The 13,143-nt window shown below is 33.6% G+C and overlaps 1 protein-coding gene across 2 annotated transcripts in view; it reads left to right on the forward strand.

Moving 5' to 3' along the window:
• MS3_00008603 (uncharacterized protein) overlaps window positions 1-13,143 on the forward strand; it is a gene marked incomplete at its 5' end in the record, with an annotated part of 80,749 nt that overhangs the window by 30,483 nt on the left and 37,123 nt on the right. The gene's annotated exons all lie outside the window — the stretch shown is intronic.

Consider the following 13,143-nt stretch of genomic DNA (forward strand, 5'->3'; position numbering starts at 1 on the left):
TCTTCAATATTGGTGATTACCTTGCTGTCCTTGCTTTTCACTAGTCATTCTGGTTTGCGGAGATTTCCAGGGAGTTTCTTTGTCGTGTCATACAGTTGTCTCATTTTTCCTTCTCTTGCAGCCTTTTACGCCGTCGTTGCTAAGTCTTCCACATATTTATGTTTGTCGGTTCTGATGCTCTTCTTCACTTGTTTGTTTACTTCTGTGTATTCAGCTTGTGCCTTGGCTTCTTCTGCTCTTGTTCAGCTGGTATTGATTGCTGCCTTCTTGAATCTTATCCAGTGTATCAACAGTGATCCATTCCTTGTGACCCAGGACCTCATGACATGTTGAAGTGATTGCTTCTTTGATCCCCTTCCAGTTGCTCTCCACAGTAGTTACTTCTCCATTGAGTAGATCATGAAAGGCCTGGAACTTATTGCTGAGGACTATCTTGAATTTGTTGAGTTTGTTAGTATCCTGAAGAAAGGCCGTATTGAACTTTTGTGATATTGTCCGCCCCGTTGTCCAGTGCTTCTTGAGTTTCAATTTCATCTTGGCGACCAGCAAGTGGTGATCTGATGCTATATCAGCTCCTCCCTTGGTTCTCACGTCCTCTATAGTCCTCCTGAACGTTTTGTTGATGCAAATATGGTCGATTTGGTTTTGTGTAGTGTGATCCGGTGAAGTCCATGTGGTTTTGTGAATGCGCTTATGTGGGAATATGGTGCCGCCCATGACCAGTTTATTGAAGGCACATAGATTTGCAAATCTCTCACCATTTTCGTTCCTTTCTCCCAGTCCGTGTCGTCCCATGATTTCTTCATATCCGGTGTTGTCCGTTCCAACCTTGGCATGTAAATCTCCCATCAGAATGGTCAGGTCCTTTGTTGGGCACTTCTCGATGATTGACTGCAGCCTATTGTAGAATTGATCTTTAGCGTCTTCATTGTAATCGTTGGTAGGCGCATAGCATTGAATGACGTTCATTGAAATGCCCTCTTTCTTTGTTCTGAAGGAGGCTTTGATGATCCTTGGTCCATGAGATTCCCATCCTATAAGCGCATTTTGCGCTTGTTTGGACAGCATCAATGCAACTCCTTGTGTATGTGGTGCATTTTCTTCTTCATGGCCGGAGTATAACAGGAACTCTCCTGTAGTTAGTCGTTGTTGTCCAACTTGCGTCCAGTGTGTTTCACTGATCCCAAGCACCTCTAGGTTGTATCTCCTCATTTCTGCAGCAATTTTGAAGACTCTCCCACAATGTACGAGCATTCCATGTACCTAAATAGTTGCTCTGGTTGTCAGAAGGGGCATCGGCCTCGTGACTTCCGAAGGAACTCGGCTTTCATCATGAGGCGTCATAGTTCTTCTAAATGAAGACCTTCTGACTCCCAGGGCAGAGTTTAAAAGGTTTGAATAATTTTTTCTGGTTAGCGTTTTTTTAGCGAGTCAGTTTTCTACGGGATGGGGACGCTAACCCCATGCCCAACCCTTCTTTTTTATCAGGGCTTGGAGCCGACAGTAGCCCCCGGAGGGACTCCAGGAGGAGTTCTCGATAACATATAGTGTAGATAAAACTATGGTGACTAATTCCTTTGGTTTTCTAATTCTATATTGTTTTCAGTCTACGAGTCAATCCATCAGTCATTATCAATATTTGGTCTGTCCAAGTAACCACATTATATCAACATAGTGAAATAAAACTAACTAAGTGACTAACAATCGTTTGGAAACGTATTAGCAATAATCATAATTACCAAAAATGTGTTTTACATAGAACCATGAATCAGTGAAATAAATGTAAACGAAAGTATTGAAATTCACTATTCAGTAAAAAAATAAAGAATATATACATTACGGCTGATAATATCACTTAAATCCGTTTAATATTGACCATGATTTTTGCTCGAACTCCAACCAAATTGCTTAAAGCACCTATAATTTAGATCGAAATTCAATGACTTCATATTATGGTTTACTAATCTAATCGCTTGTTATCTTATCGATTAATTCCTGTAAATAATTAAAAGAATTTTTAAAGCCTAAATATTTACTATTAGTGATCATCTACTCTTATTTCTAATACTTTAAAACAAGTAATACAATGCTATTAAATCAGGATGTAATTTCGGGTTCAAATTCATAAATTATCATGAGAACTTAGTTATTATTCAATGAATGTCAGGTTTGAACATAGCACGACAAATTAACTGCCTATTCAGAATCCACTGATTACTTTCCATGTATATTTTTCAATTTAAAATTACATATATCTATATAGAAAGAGATGTCTTTGTCAAAACATTAATTAAAGACATCTTTCCATGGACAGAAAACTATATATATATATATATATATATATATATATATATATATATATATATATATATATATATATATATCATATCAATCAGATAACTATCTACCTAATGCATTTCTACATTTGGTTGTATACGTTTCCATAGTAACATAGTTAAATGTTTCACTAAATTTATCATATTAGCTAGTCTGTTACAACACTATGTATGGAGGTAGGTAGCTTTATGGATTGGAGATAATCTAAAATTGTGTACACATATTTATTTACATATTTTTAAGGAATTAAAATAATAAACATATACTCATTAATTTGTTTATAAAAGGTGGTGGTAATGTATTTTAGTTTTATTGTGGAAAAGAATAGATTACAAAAATACATGTTTTCCCAATTTCGTAACTAATATTATTACAATTCCTGTAAATATAATCTATTTTTATGTTTTGTTCAAGTGGTTATGGTAACCACTGTAATTATTAGGTTGATACTTAAAAAATGACTTTGTTCCTATGGTAAAACTAGGAAGAATTTAACTTTTTATGTATTATTTAATTTGAACTAACTACTGAATTTGAGAGAATAAACTCGAGTTGCGTGGTAGATCTTGAGAGAGAGAGAGAGTGTGAGAAGTGAGAGTGAGAGTGAGAGAGTGAGAGAGTGAGTGTGAGTGAGTGGAGTGAGTGGTGAGGTGAGTGAGTGAGTGAGTGAGTGAGTGAGTGAGTGAGTGAGTGAGTGAGTGAGTGAGTGGTGAGTGAGTGAGTGAGTGAGTGGTGAGTGAGTGAGTGAGTGGTGAGTGAGTGAGTGAGTGAGTGAGTGAGTGAGTGGTGAGTGAGTGAGTGAGTGAGTGAGTGAGTGAGTGAGTGAGTGAGTGAGTGAGTGAGTGAGTGAGTGAGTGAGTGAGTGAGTGGTGAGTGAGTGAGTGAGTGAGTGAGTGAGTGAGTGAGTGAGTGAGTGAGTGAGTGAGTGAGTGAGAAGGAGATTAACATCTGAGTTACCAGTCCTAAAAAATACAAGACCAAACTGGGCTAATCAGTTTTCAAATTCAATGTAATCATCAAATGTTTTCTTAAATTTTCATTTACGTGAAATAATACACATTTTTTGTTACAATTTATAATATTGGTTTTGTGGGCAAGTCTTTTTAGTCCATTATAAATTGGATTGAATTTAAGAAGGTTAGAACAGATTGACTGGTTGGTAATTAAACTAATTTAGATATCCAGTAAATTGTTAAACTCTGCTTCTATCATATCATTCAGGTGCATTCTTGACAACGAACATAGAGTTGAGCGAAGAAATTTCTTTTCAATTAGTTTTTCATCATGGCTCTACACTAATATATATACGTTTTACAATAATGATATAATACTCATCGAGTGGATACGTTACGTAATAATTACATAATGACATTTAAATTAACATTGATTGATTGGAAGAAAGAGGATTATTAATATTCAAAGTGATCAAGAAGTTGCTAAGTTGCGTAATGTAAGAAACAAAGAAGGAACAGAATTTTAACGGATGGTCAATAGGATGGTAGTTACGTAAGAATCAAGAGATGAATGTTGAGAAGTTATTAAGTTCTGTTGCTTTCTTCCAATTAATCAATGTTAATTTAAATGTCATTATGTAATTGTTACGTAACGTATCCACTCGATGAGTATTATATCATTATTGTAAAACGTATATATATTAGTGTAGAGCCATGATGAAAAACTAATTGAAAAGAAATTTCTTCGCTCAATTCGTTCCTTCTTTATTTACCAAATGGCAAAATGGGAATATAGAGTTACTTCTAACTGGTGTACATTGCATAGGTGTTTTATCCCTAATTCTTTATACATTGTAAATGAGTACAGCCTTGTGAATATTCCCTTTGCATATAAACTCTAGTAAACATAATAACGTATCTCCCAGCTTCAAATATAACTGTCTGCACTCATCAACGAATTCTACGCATATATACTATAGTACGAAAATTCACGAAGTTTAAGTGACAGCTATAATATGTGGTTGATAGAATTTAATTAACACCAAAGTATTTGACAAAAATAACATCAGCCAGTACTCAGTGATCAATTAATTTTAAATACCTCAGCCCTATAGCAGGTCAGTCGGAACCTAAACAAGCTCACTGATAGCATCTCAGGTCATAAAGTTGGGTGATCAACGTTCCGATCCCGCAAAAACAACAGTTGTTTCAAGATTTTAGACACCTCTTACTGACGAGTCCCAATGAACACGAAACCTAGGTCAAACAGGGTTTCCTACCTGTTGCATCTAACCACGTATCGTTTAAACAAAGTGCGCCCGATTTCTGGTCATTTAGACAAGTGGGGAATGTTACAACCCGATTGATAGGACCCGATCAGTGCTAAACGGAACTAGACAAGTATAACATTGGTCATTACTATTCATTGATCAATCCACACAAAATTATGGGATAGTTTACTGTAATAGTCCCATAATCATCGCTTTGTTAGTCGTAATGACATTTGGTTATTATTTTCATTGTTTTATTTGTCTTAGTTGTTGTTATAGTAACACTCAGGGCAACTATAACATCATTGATTAAAATATCAAGTTAAAATCATCAACTAAGTGTGCAGTCTAGCCAACTAATTAATAAATGATAATTATTTATCAAAATAATATTTGGTCGATATATATATTGGTTTGATATGGGTTGGTGGTTTGGATACTAGACGAACAATTATTAGAACAACGGTCTATATTATTTACATTCAGTGAATTTTATTGCTCTATACTGACAAAATCCTTATCAGCATTAAGAACTTACAAATCCATAGAGTCCTGGTTATATATATAACAAATAAAGAGGTTCTTTAGTGTTCACTGGTCTTCTTATTCTGATGCTAATCATTCACTCTTTTTACATCTAGTTCAACTGGCTATTTGAATGAGAAGACAAGGAATGGATAGGAAGCTTTATTGGCCGACCGAATCAAAGTTTATACAAACTTATCCATATATTTTCATAGTTTGAAACGCGAACTGATCTTAGCTAGACTACCATTGAAAATCTGGAAGTACTTAACGGCAATTGCGCCTTGCATGGAACCACTTAGCAGTACGCGTTCACAACCACACAATCGGTAATCGAACTCAAGACCCTCAGACCCCTCGGATAATTAGGCAAGATCTCAAATAATAGCATCCATCAACGAACAGCATTCGCCTATCATTTGATCTTGATCTGGCATGCGCGGATAGGCATATGATGAGGCTAAATTGATCGGACCTATCGGTTTCCTGACCGATTGCCTTTTACAATTTTATTAGCGTACACAACAATGAAAACACGGGTCTTTATGTGTATAATAGGCTATGTTTAAAGTATGGATTACTGAAACTAGACTTTATGATTCAGTGATTAATGTTCTCTCTTTGTTTAAAATGTCTAACATTCATTTATTTGATTCTCGGTGACTATACGAAAGCCAGAGAACAAACTGAAGTATTTATTTATCAGTTAAATTTAAACATGCTAGTCCAATAACAAGTCAATTATGATTACTCAACTTATCCGACTTGATTTTTAAGTTAATGTAGAAACCACTATTACTGAGAAGTATGCTTGACACTCGTGTAGACAAATGAAAAACCTAGATGCATGTCTTTCATTCCGCTTTGTGATGGCTGAGCAGAATATTGCAATTGTGAGAAGTCATAACAAATCGAATAGAGTACTAAATACGTACATACATGTGTGTGAAGTTAGTTACATAGTTTTAGTTAGACTACGTCTGATACGGTTACCTGTTTTAATGTAGAAATTTCTAGAATGACTATATTATTCAAAGAATAACCTTACAAAAAAGAATTTTCTTTCAAATTGTTAATTGTATCAATTGTATGAATGACTTAAACAGATTCTAATGAATATTTAAATATACATAATGTTGGCATTCATAGTGATCAAGCTTAAAAAAAAATCCTTAAACTACAATGTTAATTTTGTGTATACGTAAGTATACATCACATCGTAGTTGTGATTATCACCCTCGTCATCATTGTCATCAATCCAATTCATGATAGTAATGCCAACTGTAAAGAGAAAACACATGCAACTATACATGCACACGTAATATTCCACTCCTTATCGTTAGAGATATTATCAGACTTTTTCTGCAAGAAAAAAAACCTGATAGTAACAACAATCAAATCTGAAGAAAAAGTTAAGACAGTTACGTCATTTCTTATCATATAGCACGTTTTTCTCGTATGATATTATTATGATTACATACTTTTCTAATAATGAATGATTTAATAATATGTCCCTCAGCTACGGTAGTAGCACACCAGTGATCATTATTATTATTATTATTATTATTATTATTATTATTATTATTATTATTATTATTATTATTGATAGGTTTTAATCTTAGTATTCATGATATGTTACCTATGCACAGTTGAAAATGTTTCTTAGTATTACAAGTAATAATAGTAGTGTTTCTTATCTGTCGACATGTATTTGTGGGTGTGCATATGTGAATACATAATTGTTGTTTGTAGAAAAAATAAACATACGTATCATCGTTACATTAATTTACAGCAGCTCAGTTAGTTATATTCTCTTACGTCACTAATTACAAAATACCCGCTCTCTCTCTCTCTCTCCCACTCTCTCGCTTTCACACACATACACATTTCATTTAGTAAAGCAGTTTTTGCCAGTATAAAATTACAATTAATTTCGTCATATATATAACAAAAATTAATGGATATATGTAATAGGATCATAACTTAATAAATGTTCAACAATTTATTAGGTATCATTACTAAGGTTTGACTTGATAATTTCGAATAAATTGAGCATTGGGTAGATTTTTTTATCAATGAAAATAGTATATATTTGTAATAATATTCTTGCATTATTCCTTTGTACTATTTAAACTTGGATTAATTTTGATTTGGTTATTTATCCTATGAAGAAGTGGCCTACACTGAGTCACGAAACGTCGGAAAACCTAATTTTTTTACTCATTAGGATATTACAAATATATAATTTTATTTGTAATGTTCAACATTGTTCACTTACCAGCGTTATGTAGAAGTAGGTAATTTGTGGGAATGTATTTATTTTTTCCAAATCCAGTTAGTTTGCATTACAACGGGACTGCCGCTTAATAGAATGTCTGATAACTGTCATTCAACGAATCATATCTTTAATTAACGGTATAGGGTTGTGAAGATTGATCAGTTTTAATTGAGATCATGAGCCGATCAATGTCAGACCACCATTTAAAACCTGGAAGCACTGGATGACCGTTTCGTCCCAGTATGGGACTCCTCGGCAGTGCGCACCCACGATCCCACAAGCAGGAATCAAACCTAGGACCTCCGGTCACACACAAACTCTTAACCCCTAGACGATTGGGCCAGCGTCCACTGAGGGATCCCATACTAGGGCGAAACGACCATCCGTTGCTTCCAGGTTTTCAATGCTGGTCTAACATTGATCGGTTCATGATCTCAATTGATCCCTTTAAATTGTCTAAATATGATGGGTTGATGGTTTGGTGTCTAGAGTTTGATTTCCAGTCGCTAAGTCCTAGGTTTGGACCTCACTTCACCTACTTTGGCTTAGGCAACTGGACAGCATCATCAGCTCTTATACTTATACTGTAACTTATTACCAAGTACCTGGTAAATTAGCTTATTATTATTATTATTATTTATTAGAATATCTAAATAGTGACGGTCGGAATCGAGATATAGGAGACAATTGGGGTGATTAGCTTAAAGATGTAACTTTTCCGAAGACATTTAATCAAAAGTTACGATATATGTGATTCAAACATGTTAGTATTCACGTAATCATCATCGATAGTATTATTAGATACTGTTTTCATAATATCACAGTTTGACTAAAATTTATCATATTAACCAATAAATTCTAACTCAATAGTTTCAGAGTATTGCGCTCTTCTGTATAACTAAAGTACAGTTGATCGACAGATCTCGATCTTCTCTAAAGGAATGAAATTGGTCCCCACTCAGTGATCAATCAATAATGTGAAGTTTATCGACAGGAATTTAGTCAACTGTGATAAATAGATGGAAGGTGATATTAGTTCACCTCTATTCACTAGTCATAAATGTGATATCATTTAACTAATTACATTTATACTACTGTATACTTTTAGAATACTTCCTGATTGTTTTTTTTGTTAAAATAGTTCGTTTCTTCCCCACTTGTGTACGGAAGCTGTCACAATATACTTATCTAGATTGAAGAAACGTATCGTCAACGAATTGCTATGGAAAAGTATTATAAGTAATTTATCTGAATAACTGTAGTTGTCTTGTTAACTAGTTTTATTCCAACGTGTTATCTGTCGTTGATATAGAACACAACCTGAATTAAATTAAATGTATCGATCTATTATTTTCATATGTCAAAACAGTATAGTTGAAGAAAAGAAATAAGAAATTATGACAAAATATGAGTTATAGAAGGATGGGAAAGCTAAATATGATAAATGTGATTAGACATAGAACAAATCAGATGGATGAATTAAAAAAAGTTATAAATTGGACACAATCCAAAATGTAGAACTGAAGTCATCTGTATAGATTGATATTGATTTCTCCTCTCTACGTATCCTTAGTTTTAGGAGGAAAAGGCAGAAATTATACTCACAATGATGTTAGACTATACTTTCAAGTTTTCAGTAGGAACACAAGTATATATATATATACCTTTCAATAGGATTCAGAGTATATCTTTCACCACCAGTGATCTAGAGATTAATTGTTCGTACTGGACTGAGGGTCTTCATCTCGACTCCCTATGGTGGGGTCGTGAATGCATGCTATCACGGAGTTCTATACTCCAATGAAACATATATCCAGTACTGGTGGTGGTCTATCTAAGGTCTGATTGTGGTTTACAACTGAAAATTTTAATCTCCACAAAACTCCATACTGATAAAAATATTGAGTAGCTTATAATTGTCCACTATTTTTTATCTTCTTCAGTCGTCTTTATTCTTAAATCAATGTATTTCCGATAAACCATACATGAGGGGCAAACGAAACCCACGAAGTCGTAGGTTATTGTAAGTATTTTTGGTAAAACATAAACTCACAGTACATTTCCGTTAGTCTCAAGAATTGAAGAATATCTTACTGACAAACAATCGTGGTGATTGGTTAATGTCAATTTTACTCTAATGCAACAGTTTTAAGTCTCGCTACTTTTGGGAGATTTCGAGAATATCTGTAACGATCGGAAAAATAAGTCCTATTGGAAGTTTTATTCATCACAGATTGATTTCTGTTAGTGAACCTTTGAAAACCAAAGATCACTGGACAGCTGTTTAGTCTTAGTATGAAACTCAGTTGTACAGACTTATGACTTCACTACAGATTAGACTCAGTACATTCGATTCTTATGGCGAACAATTTGCCATTGGATCCGCGTCCAGTAATACGGTCGATACTTGACTTATCTCTAATGAAAACATTTCTTCGCTATATCTTAAAATTCATCATTATGATATTCGTGAACATACTACTTATAAGTAGGAAAACTAATAAGAGGTAAATAAAGTCTGAATGCATTTCATTTACAACTTATGAGTTATTTTTGATTTTACGTGCTTTGAATCTACCGTAAGCTATTGATTGTTTATAATAAATAAATAAATTATACTGGGTTCTAAAATATTCTTATTCAAAGTAGATATGAAGGGATTGGATTTTAATGTCTGTAAGGTTTTAGGTAAGCGAATGACATCATATTCATAGGTAGCCACAAATCTTAACTACAAACATAACTAACATTAAAACATAAATCTAATAACTTTTTTAAGTCTTAATGAATTATTTTTTAAGACTGTTATGTCCAGGTTCTAGTTTGTGATGAAAAATTGAATACATTCTCTCAATGATTTTGCAAAACGAAGAGATTGTAGTTACCTAATTGAGTCTGGGACTCATATGTTGATATGTCCGCATCCCAATGTTAATGTTCAGATTGGGACTCGGATCTTTTGCTTCAAATAAAAACATGTTACCCGTTAAGCTACTAACTTCGGATTACCACTAACTACTTTACGGGTATTATATTTAGATTAATATTGGTAAATGTTAAAATTATCCCGGTGTTGACACTCATTCACACTGCTCTTGTATGTTACAAATGAACAAAAGGATTATTTATAATTTCTCTGTTCTGGTTTGTATTTAACATGATTAAGTTTGATTTAAATAGTTCGAAAATAGACTATTAACCACCATTTTAAGGATATTTGCATTGACAACGAAAAAAGTTACTAGTCAATAATGTCATTTTCATTTGTTGTTTGATTAATATTAAGATGTGATGATGATTCAATATGTGCTGTCTTAGTAGGAATAAATTTAATGTTTATGATATGGAATTAATTACCGATAGCATAGTTTTTTATATGTGGTTAGTAAAGGGGTCGTTTCAATGTATTTGGGACTTACCAGATGGATGTACCTGCAATCTCACTGTTAATATTCTCACACTAAGACTAGAACTCAATACTTAACTCTCCAAATACCCATGCGTTATTCCCTGATCTACTGACTACAGATAGTCACAAACATTAACACAGAGATTCAGATGCATACAACTGATAAGTATTAGGTATGATAAAACTCACATCTTAGATTCCACTGTTAGCCCCATGATCGAAAACTACGGGCAACATAGAGAAGCATCCGCTTAGAGTGAACATATACTAACAAAGGTTGACCACAATTCAATCTTGAATATCAACAATGATAAACAAGTCAACCTTACGAATGATGGCTATTAATATTATTTATTAGCATCTCACTACACATATCTGTTTAATTTTAGCCCAATACCAGTCAGTTATTGAATGTAATTATTATCTTATGAGATCATAACAGTCGTAATCTAATATAGTTTAGCGGTAATAACTAGTAGTGCCATTTTCGAGTCCCCATTAGCTAAAACTCCAAAAAGATAACATACACTGGAAAAACGAGACTAATCAACATTTCTTCTTAATTGAATTCTCACTACGAAATTTAACATATATATATGAACTTAACTCATTTTCAACTAAACTGGTTCTCATGTATATTATTTCTATTACCACTATGATCGACTCATTTATCAGGTGCGGATTCGTGTATTTGGCTTTGATCCATACTATACCTATGAGAGTTAGTGATACAACCCAGTTATCCAAACCAAAGTACGTGAATCGAAGTTTAGACCTGCAACTTAATATTTGAAAGTCGAGTGTCTTGACCACTGAGCCACTGTTCTACAATATATACTGTAAATCAAGGTGGTTAATACATCATAAGTGTTTGAAATGTTTATTTGTTAAATTTGCAGGATTGAATCACTCAGAAACTCACCGTCAGTATATATATAGATATTGTATGTTAACTTTCATAATCACTTAGAATTAATGATTCGAAAGCTCACATCAGAAATATTTAACTGTTGTTGGTTTTATCAAACCTGTAACTAACTCCCAATCATTTTTATTATGACCAATTTATCATAGAGACTAGACGATGCTACTCATAATACTCTTTAATAATCTTATATTTACAAATCATATCATCGGAATTATTTGATTTAATAATTTGAGTTTGTTAATTTTATTAATTCCTATGATTTATTGATGTATCGAAATGCACATATTTGTGTGCTTGTATTGTACAAACCCCATCGACTACAAACAAATAAATACATAGGTTGCCCTAAGGCCAATTAGTTACATGTTTGTTAGTCGAATTTATATTACAAATGATATGAAAAATATAAATCATGCTATAATGTAGGGGATTCAACCTTCCATTATGCTATCTAAATAAGGAGGGGACAACAAATCAGCTAATTGTAGTTTTCAATGGTTTTTCAGTCAATGTCAATCAATTTGTAGTGAGCCTTGGAAAAAGTTTCTGTCAATAATTAATTGTAGAATCATGGTTCACAGGAAGATAGTCATCACCTTAGGCATTAAGTGATCGTCGCGCTAAATCGTGAATTGATTGAGTTTTGAAATGTGTCAACTATTGGATGTAAACTCAGTAGTTTTACAATTAATGTGCTCACCGGTAGACTTAAAGGTCATAGGTTCAATCCTATGCGGGGCCGTTGACATGAAATAAGATGGTTCAAAACAGAGCTGCTAGGTTTATTATCAATCCATATCAAAGTATCGTGTTATTTTCGTACAGCTTCACTTGAGTTCTACATCAGTCTACTGTAAGGACTTTGAGAAATATATAAATGAAGACATTGAAGTTTATAGTTTAGTATCGTAATTATATGAATATTCTTGTTATTAAGAACGCAAGTTCGATGGTTAATGCGTCTAGCATTTAGCGATTAAGTTGCAAGTGCAAGACCTGCCAGTTAACTGGGCATTAGTATCTTACATACTCAGAGTTGCTGCTCGAAACTAAGTACATTAATTCATACTTGGTAAATGAAATATATATATTAATGATATCATTATTAGAGAATATTGTGTGATCCCGTTATCGATAATCATGACGGGATTGTGATCAGTCATTGTCGGCATATGTGCGAAAGGTTCTTGGTTCGAGTCTGCGTGTGGACATTAGCATTAGGGTGTAGGGATATTCGGTTGACGAACCACGAATAGTACGAACCTTACATCCTGGATTCCATTGTTAGCCATAAATCTATCTATTCTATAAAGGAATAGTATTATGTTTACTGTACTTTATAAGATAATTGTGAATATGTCTCTTCATTATGATTATTGATTTTGACTCGCATCACTTAATTGAGTTTTCAAACTAATGATTCCAATCAGAAAATCTCCACT

This window comes from Schistosoma haematobium, chromosome 6, assembly GCF_000699445.3.
Source record: "Schistosoma haematobium chromosome 6, whole genome shotgun sequence".
NCBI lineage: Eukaryota > Metazoa > Platyhelminthes > Trematoda > Strigeidida > Schistosomatidae > Schistosoma > Schistosoma haematobium.